Source organism: Balaenoptera musculus, chromosome 14 (genome assembly GCF_009873245.2).
Source record: "Balaenoptera musculus isolate JJ_BM4_2016_0621 chromosome 14, mBalMus1.pri.v3, whole genome shotgun sequence".
Taxonomy (NCBI): Eukaryota; Metazoa; Chordata; class Mammalia; order Artiodactyla; family Balaenopteridae; genus Balaenoptera; species Balaenoptera musculus.
In genome coordinates, this window is record NC_045798.1 from 59294295 (window position 1) to 59309990 (window position 15696).

The following is a 15696-nucleotide window of genomic DNA, read 5'->3' on the forward strand; positions in this document are numbered from 1 at the left end:
GTGGAACTGTGATGAAAACTAAAACCATGGAGTAACTGCAAGTGAGGAAAATGTGATTCATGAGACGTGAGTCCAAAGGCAGATGCTTCCCCATCTCTGAACTCAATGCTATTTTTCCATTTTGTATTCTCAGCTCCAGCAGCATGTTTAAGCAAGCTAGAGATATACTATATTTAAAAGTAAGTTTGGAATGTATAACCTGGTTTCATTAGGCTCACTATAGGTCAGTGAATTCGTGTTTGGACTTTTTATCTACCAAGAAAATGAGGTATCTTCCATGTTTGAATTTCAGAACTCTTGTCAAGTTAGAATATGAGAAAGACTCCTGAGCTTTAGTATGCTGGTTCAGCTTTTAAAAAATTGTCTTCTGTCATATGCATGGCTCCTGTCACAGAGATGGCAAACATCATTCACTATCATCACAAGTGAGATAAAAATGTTTTTAGGTATTACAACTTCATCAAAATATTTGTTAATTTCCATCTTAAAAAAAATCAAAGAGAGGGAACTGAGGCATAAAGCATTAAATTTCACTTATTATTCACCACATTCAGTTCTTATTTTTCTATTTATTTATTAGGAACTAAGATTTCTGTGTCTCATTGACTTTGAGCCCACCAATCTTTATTGAGTTCCTACCCTGTGCCAGAACACCTTCATCTGTTAGAGAATGTATGCACATTTCCTAATTCTTCACCTCAACTCTGCAAAGGCAAGTTATTTAATGCCCATTCTACTGATGAGAGTAATGAGGTTCAAGGAGGGTCTAAGTGTATTGCCCAAGGCCACAAACCTGGTAAAGGATAAATGTAGAACTTGAATCCAAAACTTTCTGATTCCTCACACAATCCTGTCTCTTAGTTATTGGTTCTGAGTTTCATAATTAGGTAGGCTTTTTGTGGAACATTTGAATGTTTGATCACAGTGACACAGACATATAACTCAGAGCAACCTCCAGCTAAATGACAAAATACCTACCTCCTCCTTTACTGCGTTCCTGCTGCTTTGTTTTTTCTGCCATTAGATTTGAAAAATTAACATTGACAATAAAACACTAATTTTGTTTTTCAAAACCCATTATATGCATATTTCATTTGATACTTTCAAAAGCAAAGTAGAAAAGGGAACTCTAAGTCTCCCAATTTACTGCAGAGGAAACTTCTTAAAATCCAAAGCAACTGATTGGTGACTGGCTTAAGATCACTTGTTGTCACTCACTTACTTGCTCTAAGGACAGTACTCTTATTTCCATCATGTCCTATGTACTTTCCTGGGGTTACTTTTTCTTAAAGAGATGACCATATAGTTTATTATCCAAACCAGGACACTCTTAAAAAAGAAAGGAACTTTTTTTAATAATTAAGGTAGAGAACCAATGTCCCGAAGCTACTGGGGAGGCTACTTCAACTGCTGAGGTGGAGCTGTAGAGGTGCAATCCCAAGATGGCCACAATCAAAGGGCCAAAAACCTGATTCTTTTCTGACTTGCCCATCCTCCAGCCGTGTGACTGACAGGGTCTTGGTGCTCTGGCCGGGTGTCAGGCCTGAGCCTCTGAGACGGGAGAACTGAGTTCTGGACATTGGACCACCAGAGACTGCACGATCCCACATAATAACAATTGGTGAGAGCTCTCCCAGGGAGCTCCATCTCAATGCAAAGACCCAGCTCCACTCAACCACCAGCACACTCCAGTGCTGGACACCCCATGCCAAACAACTAGCAAGATAGGAACACAACCACCTCCATTAACAGAGAGGCTACCTAAAACCATAATAAGTTCACAGACAAACCACTGGATGCAGTCCAGCCCATCAGAAAGACAAGATCCAGCCTCATCCACCAGAACACAGGCACCAGTCCCCTTCACCAGGAAGCTTACGCACCCCAATTAAACAACCTTACCCACTGGGGGCAGACACAAAAAACAATGGGAACTATGGATCTACAGCCTGTGAAAAGGAGACCCTAAACACATAAGTTAAGCTAAATGAAAAACAGAGAAATATACAGCAGATGAAGAAGCAAAGTAAAAACACACCAGACCAAACAAATGAAGATGAAATAGACAGTCTACCTGAAAAGGAATTCAGAGTAATGATAGTAAAGCTCATCCAAAATCTTGGAAATAGAATGGAGAAAATACAAGAAACGTTTAACAAGGAACTGGAAAACAAGCAGTTTAAAGAGCAAGCTTGTTTAAACAAGCAAGCAATTTAAACAAGCTTGTTTAAAGAGCAAACAAGCAATTATGAACAACACAATAAATGAAACTAAAAATTCTCTAGAAGGAATTAATAGTAGAATAACTGAGGCAGAAGAATGGATAAGTGACCCAGAAGATAAAATAGTGGAAATAACTACCACAGAGCATATGTTTTAGCCATAAAGGGGAAATCAACAGTAACACAATAATAGCAGGGGACTTTTTAACATAAAGAAAAAAACAATGAAATGAATGGAGAACAGTCTCACAGACCTCTGGGACAACACTGAACACATTAACATTAGAATTATAAGGGTTCCAGAAGAAGAAGAGAAAAGGAAAGGGAATGAGAAAATATTTGAGGAGATTATAGTTGAAAACTTCCCTAATATGGGAAAGGAAATACTCAAAAGTGCAGGAAGCACAGAGAGTCCCATACAGGATAAATCCAAGGAGAAACACACCAAGACACATATTAATCAAGCTATCAAAAATTAAATCCAAAGAAAAAATATTAAAAGCAGCAAGGGAAAAGCAACAAATAACATACAAGGGAAACAGCTGATCTTTCAGCAGAAATTCTGCAAGCCAGAAAGGAGTGACAGAACATATTTAAAGTGATGAAAGGGAAAAACCTACAACCAAGATTACCCTACCCAGCAAAGATCTCATCCAGATTTGATGGAGAAATTATAACATTTACAGACAAGCAAAAGCTAAGAGAATTCAGCACCAACAAGCCAGCTTTATAACAAATGCTAAAGGAACTTTTCTAGGCAGGAAACATAAGAGAAGGAAAAGAACTACTATAAATTAAGAAAATGATAAAATTAAGAAAATGATAAAGGAAACATACATATCAATAACTACCTTAAATGTAAATGGATTAAATGCTCCAACCAAAAGACATAGACTGGCTGAATTGATAAAAAAAAAAAAAAGAGCAGACCAATATATATGCTGTCTGCAAGAGACCCACTTCAGACCTAGGGACACATACAGATGAAATTGAGGGGATGGAAAAAGATTTTCCATGCAAATGGAAATCAAAAGAAAACTGGAGTAGAAATTCTCAAATCAGACAAAATAGACTTTAAAAGAAAGTCTATTTATTATATGAGGCAAAGAAGGACACTACACGATGATCAAGGGGTAAATCCAAGAAGATATAACAATTGTAAATAATTATGCACCCAACATAGGAGCACCTCAATACATAAGGCAAATGCTAACAGCCACAAAAGGGGAAATTGACAGTAACACAATAACAGTGGGGGACTTTAACACCTCACTTTCACCAATGGACAGATCATCCAAAATGAAAATAAAGTAGGAAACACAAGCTTTAAATGATACATTAAACAAGATGGACTTAATTGATATTTATAGGACTTTCCATCCAAAAATGGCAGAATACACTTTCTTCTCAAGTGCTCATGGAACATTCTCCAGGATAGATCATATCTGGGGGCACAAATCAAACCTTGGTAAAGTTAAGAAAATTGGAATCATATCAAGTATGTTTTCTGAAAACAATGCTATGAGACTAGATATCAATTACAGGAAAAAAACTGTAAAATAATACAAACACATGGAGGCTAAACAATACACTAATGAATTTCCAAGAGATCACTGAAGAAATAAAAGTGGAAATCAAAAATACCTAGAAACAAATGACAATGAAAACACGAGGACACAAAACCTACGGGGTGCAGCAAAAGCACTTCTAAGAGGGATGTTTATAGCAATACAATCCTACCTCAGGAAACAAGAACAATCTCAGATAAACAACCTGACCTTACACCTAAAGCAATTAGAGAAAGAAGAATGAAAAAAACCAAAAGTTAGCAGAAGGAAAGAGATCATTATACTCCAAATAAGATGTTTTTTAAAAAAGAAATAAATGAAAAATAAATGAAGGAAACAATAGTAAATATCAATAAAACTAATAGATGGTTCTTTGAGAAGATAAACAAAATTGATAAACCATTAGCCAGACTCTTCATGAAAAAAAAAAAAGGGAAAAGATTCAGATCAATAGAATTTGAAATGAAAAAGGAGAAGTAACAACTGACACTGCAGAAATACAAAGGATCATGAGTGATTACTACAAGCAACCATATGCCAATAAAATGGACAACCTAGAAGAAATGGACAAATTCTTAGAAAAGCACAACCTTCTGAGACTGAACCAGGAAGCAATAGAAATATAAACAGACCAATCACAAGCACTGAAATTGAAACTGTGATTAAAAATCTTACAACTAACAAAAGCCCAGGACCAGATGGCTTCACCGTGAATTCTACCAAACTTTTAGAGAACAACTAACACCTATCCTTCTCAAATTCTTCCAAAATATAGCAGAGGGAGGAAACTCCCCAACACATTCTACGAGGCCACCATCACCCTGTTACCAAAATCAAATCAGAAAACTACAGACCAATATCACTGATGAACATAGGTGCAAAACTCCTCAACAAAAATGTGAGCAAACAGAATCCAACAGCACATTAAAAGGATCATACACCACAATCAAGTGGGGTTTATCCCAGGAATGCAAGGATTCTTCAATATATGCAAATCAATCAATGTGATACACCAGATTAGCAAAGTGAAGGATGAAAACCGTATTCTAATCTTAATAGATGCAGAAAAATCTTTCAACAAAATTCAACACCCATTTATGATAAAAACCCTCCAGAAACTAGGCATAGAGGGAAGTTACCTCAACATAATAAAGGCCATATATGACAAAACCCACAGCCAACATGGTTCTCAATGGTGAAAAATTGAAAGCATTTCCACTAAGATCAGCAACAAGACAAGGTTGTCCACTCTCACCACTATTATTCAATATAGTTTTGGAAGTTTTAGCCACAGCAATTAGAGAAGAAAAAGAAATGAAAGAATCCAAATAGGACAAGAAATAGTAAAACTGTCACTGTTTGCATTGGACATGATACTATACACAGAGAATTCTAAAGATGCTATCAGAAAGCTACTAGAAGTCATCAGTGAATTTGGTAAAGTGGCAGGATACAAAATTAATGCCCAGAAATCTCTTGCATTCCTATACACTAATGATGAAAAATCTGAAAGAGAAATTAAGGAAACACTCCCATTTACCATTGCAACAAAAAGCAAAAAATACCTAATAATAAACCTACCTAATGAGACAAAAGACCTGTATGCAGAAAACTGTAAGATACTGATGAAAGAAATTGAAGATGATACAAATAAATGCAGAGATATACCACGTTCTTGGATTGGAAGAATCAACATTGTGAAAATGACTATACTACCCAAAGCAGTCTACAGATACAATGCAATCCCTATCAAGCTACCAATGGTATTTTTCAGAGAACTAGAACAAAAAATTTCACAATTTTTATGGCAACACAAAAGACCCTGAATAGCCAAAGCAATCTTGAGAAAGAAAAAGGGAACTGGATGAATCAGGCTCCTGGACATCAGACTATACTACAAAGCTACAGTAATCAAGACAGTATGGTACTGTCACAAAAATAGAAGTATAGATCAGTGGAACAGGATAGAAAGCCCAGAGATAAATCCACACACATATGGTCACCTTATTTTTGATAAGGGAGGCAAGAATATACAATAGAGAAAAGACAGCCTCTTCAATAAGTGGTGCTTGGAAAACTGGACAGCTATATGTAAAAGAATGAAATTAGAACACTCCCTAACACCATACATAAAAATAAACTCAAAATGGATAAAAGACCTAAATGTAAGGCCAGACACTTTAAAACTCTTAGAGGAAAACATAGGCAGAACACTGTATGACATAAACTACAGCAAGATCCATTTTTACTGAACTCCTAGAGAAATGGAAATAAAAACAAAAATAAACAAATGGGACCTGATGAAATTTAAAAGCTTTTCCACAGCACAGGAAACCATAAAAAAGATGAAAAGACAACACTCAGAATGGGAGAAAATATTTGCAAATGAAGCGACTGACAGAGGATTAATCTCTAAAATATACAAGTAGCTCATGCAGCTCAATATAGAAAAAAAACAAACAAACAAGAAAAACCAAATCCAAAAATGGGCAGAAGACATAAACAGACATTTCTCCAAAGGAGATATACAGATTGCCAACAAACACATGAAAGGATGCTCAACATCACTAATCATTAGACAAATGCAAATCAAAACTGCAATGAGGTATCACTTCACATTGGTCAGAATGACCATCATCAAAAATTCACAAATAATAAATGCTGGAGAGGGTGTGGAGAAAAGGGAACAGTCTTTCACTTTTTGTGGAAATGTAAATTGAAACAGCCACTATGGACAACAGTATGGAGGTTCTTTAAAAAACTAAAAATAGAACTATGATATTCCCCAGCAATCCCACTACTGGGCATATACCCTGAGAAAACCATAATTCAAAAAATGTCGTGTATCAAAATATTCATTGCAGCACTATTTACAATAGCCAAGATATGGAAGCAACCTAAGTGTCCATCGACAGATGAATGGATAAAGAAGATGTGGCACATATATACAATGGAATATTACTCAGGCATAAAAAGAAACGAAACTGAGTTATTTGTAGTGAGGTGGATGGACCTAGAGTCTGTCATACAAAGTGAAGTAAGTCAGAAAGCGAAAAACAAATACCGTATGCTAACACATATATATGGACTCTAAAAACAAAAAATATATAGTTCTGAAGAACCTAGGGGCAAGACAGGAATAAAGATGCAGATGTAGAGAATGGACTTGAGGACACAGGGAGGGGGAAGGGTAAGCTGGGATGAAGTGAGAGAGTGGCATTGACATATATGCACTACCAAATGTAAAATAGATAGCTAGTTGGAAGCAGCCTTATAACACAGGGAGATCACCTCGGTGCTTTGTGACCATGTAGATGGCTGGCATAGAGAATGTGAGAGTGAGACACAAGAGGGAGGGGATATGGTGATATATGTATACATATAGTTGATTCACTTTGTTATACAGCAGAAACTAACACAACATTGTAAAGAAATCATACTCCAATAAAAATGTTAATAAATAAATAAATAAATAAATAAATAAATAAATAAATAAATAAAATAACTAAGCTAGCACGACTGGAATAAACCCAGACTCCTGGGCAAACCTGAACAGATGGTTACCTTAGTTTTAATGAACATAAAGTTCTCTTTAAAAAAATATGACCCATTAGTAAAATGCCAGAAGTTCCAGTGACATGTGATGGACACTGTTATGTAACAAAAGTAATCCAGTTTCCTCAGTAATTGATATAATAATCATTGTATATTGGTCTATTAACAGATATGTACTAATACTAGTCAGAAGGCTTAACAATAGTTTACTCTTTAGGCTTTTGAACCCATCTTTTTATAAAAGCACTTAGAATAATAATTACAACACTTCTTGTGCCACAACATTTTATGATTTATATACCACTCTTGTAAGCAGCTAACATAATTATTTTTTAAACTATGTAATAATTTTCATGACAATCACAATGATGGTGGTTAATGTTTATTGAGCAACTACTATGTCCTAACTTCTTTAAATACATTCTGTCACTCAATCCTCTCAGTAACTAAGGACTGGGTATTATTATTTTGTCTACATTATATTACAAAGATAGAAACTGAGAGACAGAGGTATTGTGACCTCTTTGTCTCACTGCTGGTACATCTGATTTCCAATTTAAGGGAGCAAAATATGCCACCACAAAATGTCTCTTTGGCATTCATACTATCTTGAGCTGCAAAGAGGCCCAGAAAACTCAGGAAGAAACTTTGACATTTCACATAACTGCCTAGATAGAAGACCTGTTCCAGGAAGGGAGTTATCTCCATAGATAATTATAGTAGGAAGTAGGTGTGTTAAAAACAGACAAATCTAGCAAAGTCTGTTTGTTAAAATTTCCCTCTGTGTCCCATTTTCTCTGCATGGCCCAGCAAACTTTTGTTTACCAAAAATTTGCTTTTCCATCTCCATGTGAATTGCCTTCTTTCCTTTGAGGTCTCAAACCACTACCCCCAACATCCTCTTTTGTCTTTAGCTGAAGATAGTATTTAAAGTGAGGGTTTCAGCCTTTTTGGCAAGTTAGTTTTTCTGGGTCTCTCCCACGTATACATGTAATTAAACCTTTCAGTAATTTTCTTATGTCAATTAGTCTCATGTCAATTTAACTCTTAGACAAGTGAGAAGAATCTAGAAAGGCAGAGGAATATTTCTTTCTCCCCAACATCATTTATGTGCTCTTCACTGTTATATGTTATTAGTTCCTCCACTATGAGATAGATAGGGCATGTGTCATCTTACCTGTTTCTTTCACAGATGAACAAATTGAGGCACAGAAAGGCTGAGCACTTCTGAAAAGTCTCCCTGTTACTAAGTGGGAGAGCTCTGTTTAAAACTCAGGTAATCTTATTTCCTGCTTTCCTCTTTTACCATGCAGTGCTTCATGAATAATTACTTTTAATCAACATAATAGCTCATAGGATCATGCTCTAACACTTCAATGTGTACTTCAAAACCTACACCAGCTGGATTTACTCTTGCACTCCTTAACTTTTCTTATTCTCTTCCCCCCTCTCTCTTCCATCATCCAATACCTTTGAGTAACTGTTTTCTTCTTAGCACTAGGCTACAAGGAGTCTACTCAAAGAAAATCTCCTTCTGCAATATTTTGGAAGAGCTTGAGAAGGATAGGTGTTAGCTCTTCTCTAAATGTTTGATAGAATTCGCCTGTGAAGCCATCTGGTCCTGGGCTTTTGTTTGTTGGAAGATTTTTAATCACAGTTTCAATTTCAGTGCTCGCGATTTGTCTGTTCATATTTTCTATTTCTTCCTGGTTCAGTCTCGGCAGGTTGTGCATTTCTAAGAATCTGTCCATTTCTTCCAGGTTGTCCATTTTATTGGCATAGAGTTGCTTGTAGTAATCTTTCATGATCGTTTGTATTTCTGCAGTGTCAGTTGTTACTTCTCCTTTTTCATTTCTAATTCTATTGATTTGAGTCTTCTCCCTTTTACTCTTGATGAGTCTGGCTACTGGTTTATCAATTTTGTCTATCTTCTCAAAGAACCAGCTTTTAGTTTCATTGATTTTTGCTATTGTTTACTTCATTTCTTTTTCATTTATTTCTGATCTGATCTTTATGATTTCTTTCCTTCTGCTAGCTTTGGGGTTTTTTTTATTCTTCTTGCAGAGGGAGGAACACTCCCAAACTCATTCTATGAGGCCACCATCACCCTGATACCAAAACCAGACAAAGATGTCACAAAGGAAGAAAACTACAGGCCAATATCACTGATGAACATAGATGCAAAAATCCTCAACAAAATACTAGCAAACAGAATCCAACAGCACATTAAAAGGATCATACACCATGATCAAGTGGGGTTTATTCCAGGAATGCAAGGATTCTTCAATATACGCAAATCAATCAATGTGATACACCATATTAACAAATTGAAGGAGAAAAACCATATGATCATCTCAAGAGATGCAGAGAAAGCTTTTGACAAAATTCAACACCCATTTATGATAAAAGCCCTGCAGAAAGTAGGCATAGAGGGAACTTTCCTCAACATAATAAAGGCCATATATGACAAACCCACAGCCAACATTGTCCTCAATGGTGAAAAACTGAAACCATTTCCACTAAGATCAGGAAAAAGACAAGGTTGCCCACTCTCACTACTATTATTCAACATAGTTTTGGAAGTGCTAGCCACAGAAATCAGAGAAGAAAAAGAAATAAAAGGAATCCAAATCAGAAAAGAAGAAGTAAAGCTGTCACTGTTTGCAGATGACATGATACTATACATAGAGAATCCTAAAGATGCTGCCAGAAAACTCCTAGAGCTAATCAATTAATTTGGTAAAGTAGCAGGATACAAAATTAATGCACAGAAATCTCTTGCACTTCTATACACTAATGATGAAAAATCTGAAAGTGAAATTAAGAAAACACTCCCGTTTACCATTGCAACAAAAAGAATAAAATATCTAGGAATAAACCTACCTAAGGAGACAAAAGACCTGTATGCAGAAAATTATAAGACACTGATGAAAGAAATTAAAGATGATACAAATAGATGGAGAGATATACCGTGTTCTTGGATTGGAAGAATCAACATTGTGAAAAATGACTCTACTACCCAAAGCAATCTACAGATTCAATGCAATCCCTATTAAACTACCACTGGCATTTTTCACAGAACTAGAACAAAAAAATTCACAATATGTATGGAAACACAAAAGACCCCAAATAGCCAAAGCAATCTTGAGAACGAAAAATTGAGCTGGAGGAATCAGGCTCCCTGACTTCGGACTATATTACAAAGCTACGGTAATCAAGACAGTTTGGTACTGGCACAAAAACAGAAATATAGATCAATGGAACAGGATAGAAAGCCCAGAGATAAACCCACGCACATATGGTCACCTTATCTTCGATAAAGGAGGCAAGCATATACAGTGGAGAAAAGACAGCCTCTTCAATAAGTGGTGCTGGGAAAATTGGACAGGTACATGTAAAAGTATGAAATTAGAACACTCCCTGACACCATGCACAAAAATAAACTCAAAATGGATTAAAGACCTAAGTGTAAGGCCAGACACTATCAAACTCTTAGAGGAAAACATAGGCAGAACACTCTGTGACATAAATCACAGCAAGATTTTTTTTGACCCAGCTCCTAGAGAAATGGAAATAAAAACACAAATAAACAAATGGGACCTAATGAAACTTAAAAGCTTTTGCACAGCAAAGGAAACCATAAACAGGACCAAAAGACAACCCTCAGAATGGGAGAAAATATTTGCAAATGAAGCAACTGACAAAGGATTAATCTCCAAGATTTACAAGCAGCTCATGCAGCTCAATAACAAAAAACAAACCACCCAATCCAAAAATGGGCAGAAGACCTAAATAGACATTTCTCCAAAGAAGATATACAGATGGCCTACAGACACATGAAAGAATGCCCAACATCATTAATCATTAGAGAAATGCAAATCAAAACTACAATGAGATATCATCTCACACCGGTCAGAATGGCCATCATCAATAAATCTACAAACAATAAATGCTGGAGAGGGTGTGGAGGAAAGGGAACACTCTTGTACTGTTGGTGGGAATGTAAATTGATACAGCCACTATGGAGAACAGTACGGAGGTTCCTTAAAAAACTACAAATAGAACTACCATAGGACCCAGCAATCCCACTACTGGGCATATACCCTGAGAAAACCATAGTTCAAAAAGAGTCATGTACCAAAATGTTCATTGCAGCTCTATTTACAATAGCCAGGACATGGACGCAACCTAAGTGTCCATCATTGGATGAATGGATAAAGAAGATGTGGCACATATATACAATGGAATATTACTCAGCCATAAAAAGTAATGAAATGGAGGTATTTATAATGAGGTGGATGGAGTTAGAGTCTGTCATACAGAGTGAAATAAGTCAGAAAGAGAAAAACAAATACAGTATGCTAACACATATATATGGAATCTAAGGAAAAAAAAAAAAGGCCATGAAGAACCTAGTGGCAAGATGGGAATAAAGACACAGACTTACTAGAGAATGGACTTGAGGATATGGGGAGGGGGAGGGGTGAGATGTGATAGGGTGAGAGAGTGTCATGGACATATATTCACTACCAAATGTAAAATAGATAACTAGTGGGAAGCAGCCGCATAGCACAGGGAGATCAGCTCGGTGCTTTGTGACCACCTAGAGGGGTAGGATGGGGAGGGTGGGAGGGAGGGAGATGGAAGAGGGAAGAGATATGGGAACATATGTATATGTATAACTGATTCACTTTGTTTTAAATCAGAAACTAACACACCATTGTAAAACAATTATACTTCAATAAAGAAGTTTAAAAAAAAAATTTTAAAAAAAGACAATCTCCTGCTTAAGAGACACTCTGTTCAAGAGACTTACAATCTGTTGAGGATTGCAGATATATAAATCAAGAATTACTATAGTCTGTGCCATAGTGATATGTGAGAGAAACTGTGGGAGCAACCCCTACAGATGGAGATGGAATGAGGAGGAAGATGAAGAAAAAGAAATGAAAGAATGGAGGAAGAGGGAGCCTTTTTGAGGAAGTTTTATAGAAATGCAAGAAGGCAGGAGGAGAAGAATGGGAGAAGAGAGTCTCTGTAGAAGGATCTGTGGTCAGTGGCTAAAAGTGGCAAGTGGAACAAAAGAGGGAACAGATCTTGAAGGCCTTGTATAAAACATTCTAGGATTTATACTTTATTGTGAAGTCTGGGCATGGAGATGACATTTCACTCCACAAAAGACAAACAAGAGTTGACCACAACAGAGGACATGTTCCAGGCAAAGGAATGAAATAAGGTCACAGAAGAAATAAGTGATATAGAGATAGTCAATCTACCTGAGAAGGAATTCAGATTATAAAGATAATCAAAGAACTCAGGAGAAACTGGATGCACAGAACAAGAATTTAGTCGTTTTTAACAGTGTTAGAAAATATAAAGAAAAAACAAAGAGATAAAGAATACAATAAATGAAATGAAAAATACACTAGAAGGAATGAAGAGTAAACTAAATGATATAGCTGAATGGATCAGTGAGCTAGAAGACAGAATAGTGGAAATCACTGATTCTGAACAGAAAAAAGAAAAAAGAATGAAAAGCAATGAAGAAAGTTGAAAAGAATACTGGGACAACAACAAGGACACTAATATTTGCATCATAGGGTTCTCAGAAGGAGAAGACAGAGAGAAGGGGGTGAGAATATATTTAAAGACATAATAACTGAAAACTTCCCTAACCTGGGAAAGAAAACAGTTACCTAAATCCAGGATGTGCAGAGAGTCCCATATAAGATTAACCCAAAGAGGAACACACCAAGACACAAAGTAATTAAAATGGCAAAAATTAAAGATAAAGAGAGACTATCAAAAGCAGCATGAGAAAAGCAACAAATAACATATGAGGGAATTCCCATAAGGCTATCAGCTGACTTTTCAGCAGAAACTCTGTAGGCCAGAAAGGAGTGATACAATATATTTAAAGTGATGAAAGGGAAAAAACTTTCTACTCAGCATGGCTCTCACTCAGGTTTGATGGAGAGATCAAACGATTTACAGACAAGCAAAAGCTAAAAGAGTTCAGCACTACCATACCAGCTTTACATGAAATGGTAAAGGAAATTCTCTAAGAAAAAAGGAAAAGGCCACAACCAGAAACATGAAAATTACTAAGTGAAAAACTCATTTGTAAATACAAACATACAGTAAAGGTAGGAAATCATCCATGCGCAAAGCCAGTAGGAAGCTTAAAAGGCAAAAGTAGTGAAATCATCTATACCAACAATAAACAGTTAAGGGATACACAAAACAATTAGATGTAAAATATGACATCAAAAACAGTAATCATGAGTGGAGGGGATAAAAATACAGGGTTGTTAGAATGCATTGAAAGTAAGACATTAGCAACCTAAAACAATCATATACATATATATAAACCTCACGGTAAGCACAAACCACAAATCTATAGCAAATAACACACAAAAGAGAAAAAGGAATACAAACATAACCCTAAAGAAAGTCATCAAATTACAAGAGAACAAAAGAAGGAGAAAAGAACAAAAAATACCTACAAAAACAATCCCAAAACAATTAACAAAATGTCAGTAAGAACATAGGTATTAATACTTGCTGTAAAAGCAAATGGACTAAATGCTCCAATCAATAGAGTGGCTGAGTGGATACAAAAACAAGATCTGTATATATACTGCCTATAAGAGAGTCACTGTTGATTTCAAACAAACACAGACTGTAAGTGAGGGGAATGGAAAAAAGTATTCCATGCAAATGGAAATTAAAAGAAAGCCAGGTTAGCAATACTTACATTAGATAGAATAGACTTTAAAGTAAAGATTGTTTGTTGAAAGAGACAAAGGAGGACATTATATAATGATCAAGGGATCAATCCCAGAAGAGGATATAACACTTGTAAATATATATGTCCCTAACATAGGAGCACATAAACACAAAAACAAATATTAACAAACAGAAAGGGAGAAACTGAGAGTAACAGAATAATAGTAGGCTTACTTCAATAACCCCATTATATCAATGGACTGGTCATTCAGACAGAAAATCTATAAGGAAACACTGGCCTTAATAACACATTAGAACAGATGCACTTAGAAAAAATATATAGAACATTCCATTCAAAAGCAGCAGAATACACATTCTTTTCAAATGCACCTGGAGCATTCCTCAGGATAGATCACATGTTAAGCCACAAAACAAGCCTTGGCAAATTTAAGACAATTGAAATCAAGCATCTTTTCTGACCACAATGCTATGACACTACAAATGAACTGTAAGAAAAAAACTGCAAAAAACACAAACATGTGGAGGCTAAACAGTATAGTTCTAAACAACCAATGAATACTGAAGAAATCAAAATGGAAATCAAAAAATAACTGGAGAGACAAATGAAAACAAAAATATAGTGATCCAAAATCTACAAGACACAGCAAAAGCAGTTCCAAGAGGGAAGTTATAGCAATACAATCTTACCTCAGGAAACAAATAAAATCTCAAATAAACAACCTAACCTTACACCTAAAAAACATAATATAAAAGGTTAGAAGAAGGAAAGAAATCATAAATATCAGAGCAGAAATAAATGAAATAGAGAATAAAAAAATAGAAAACATCAATAAAACTTTGAACAGATAAACAAAATTGATAAACTTTAGCCAGACTCATCAAGAAAAAGAGAGGGTCCACATCAATAAAATCAGAAATGAAAAAGGAGAGGTTACAACTGATACTACAGGTCTGAGACACAGGTATTATATGGCAGGAACTGAATTGGAGTCCAGCCTTTCTGATTATTGGCTTTTACTTATATAGTTGTTCCTGGGTGAGGCTGGTGATTGAGTAATAAAATTATTAAGAAAAACCAATTATTATGACACAACAGCCTAATAAATGTGCTTAACTTGAGGCATACTTTGACTTCTAGACGTATCTCCTGTATCACATTTACGTGATGTATTTCCAAAAAGAGGTTGTTATAGTTGTCAATGCCACTGAAACAATACAGGAGTGGGGTCTCTTTCCTTACTCCCTCCTTACCTCTCTGCTTCTCCATTCCAACTCCTCTGTGTCCACTTGCATAATGGTGTTTAGACTGGTGAGCAGAGTAGCAGTAGACCTCCAGCACTACTCCACCAAGAATCACCAAATGACTGCAGGACAAAGATGATAAAAGAAAGTTATCTGATGAAGGGCACTTTTGAAATCAAGTCACTTGTGTTTTTCAGATATTGTATTATTGAATACAGATACTCCATGATCAGAGAGAAGAAAGAACTACACTGTTACTTTTGGATGGGACTGAGTAATGTAAACTCACAATTAATTAAAACTAATAAAAAACCAAAAAAACTTGTTTGGGCTCAAAGGGAGAAAGTAGTTATGTGCCT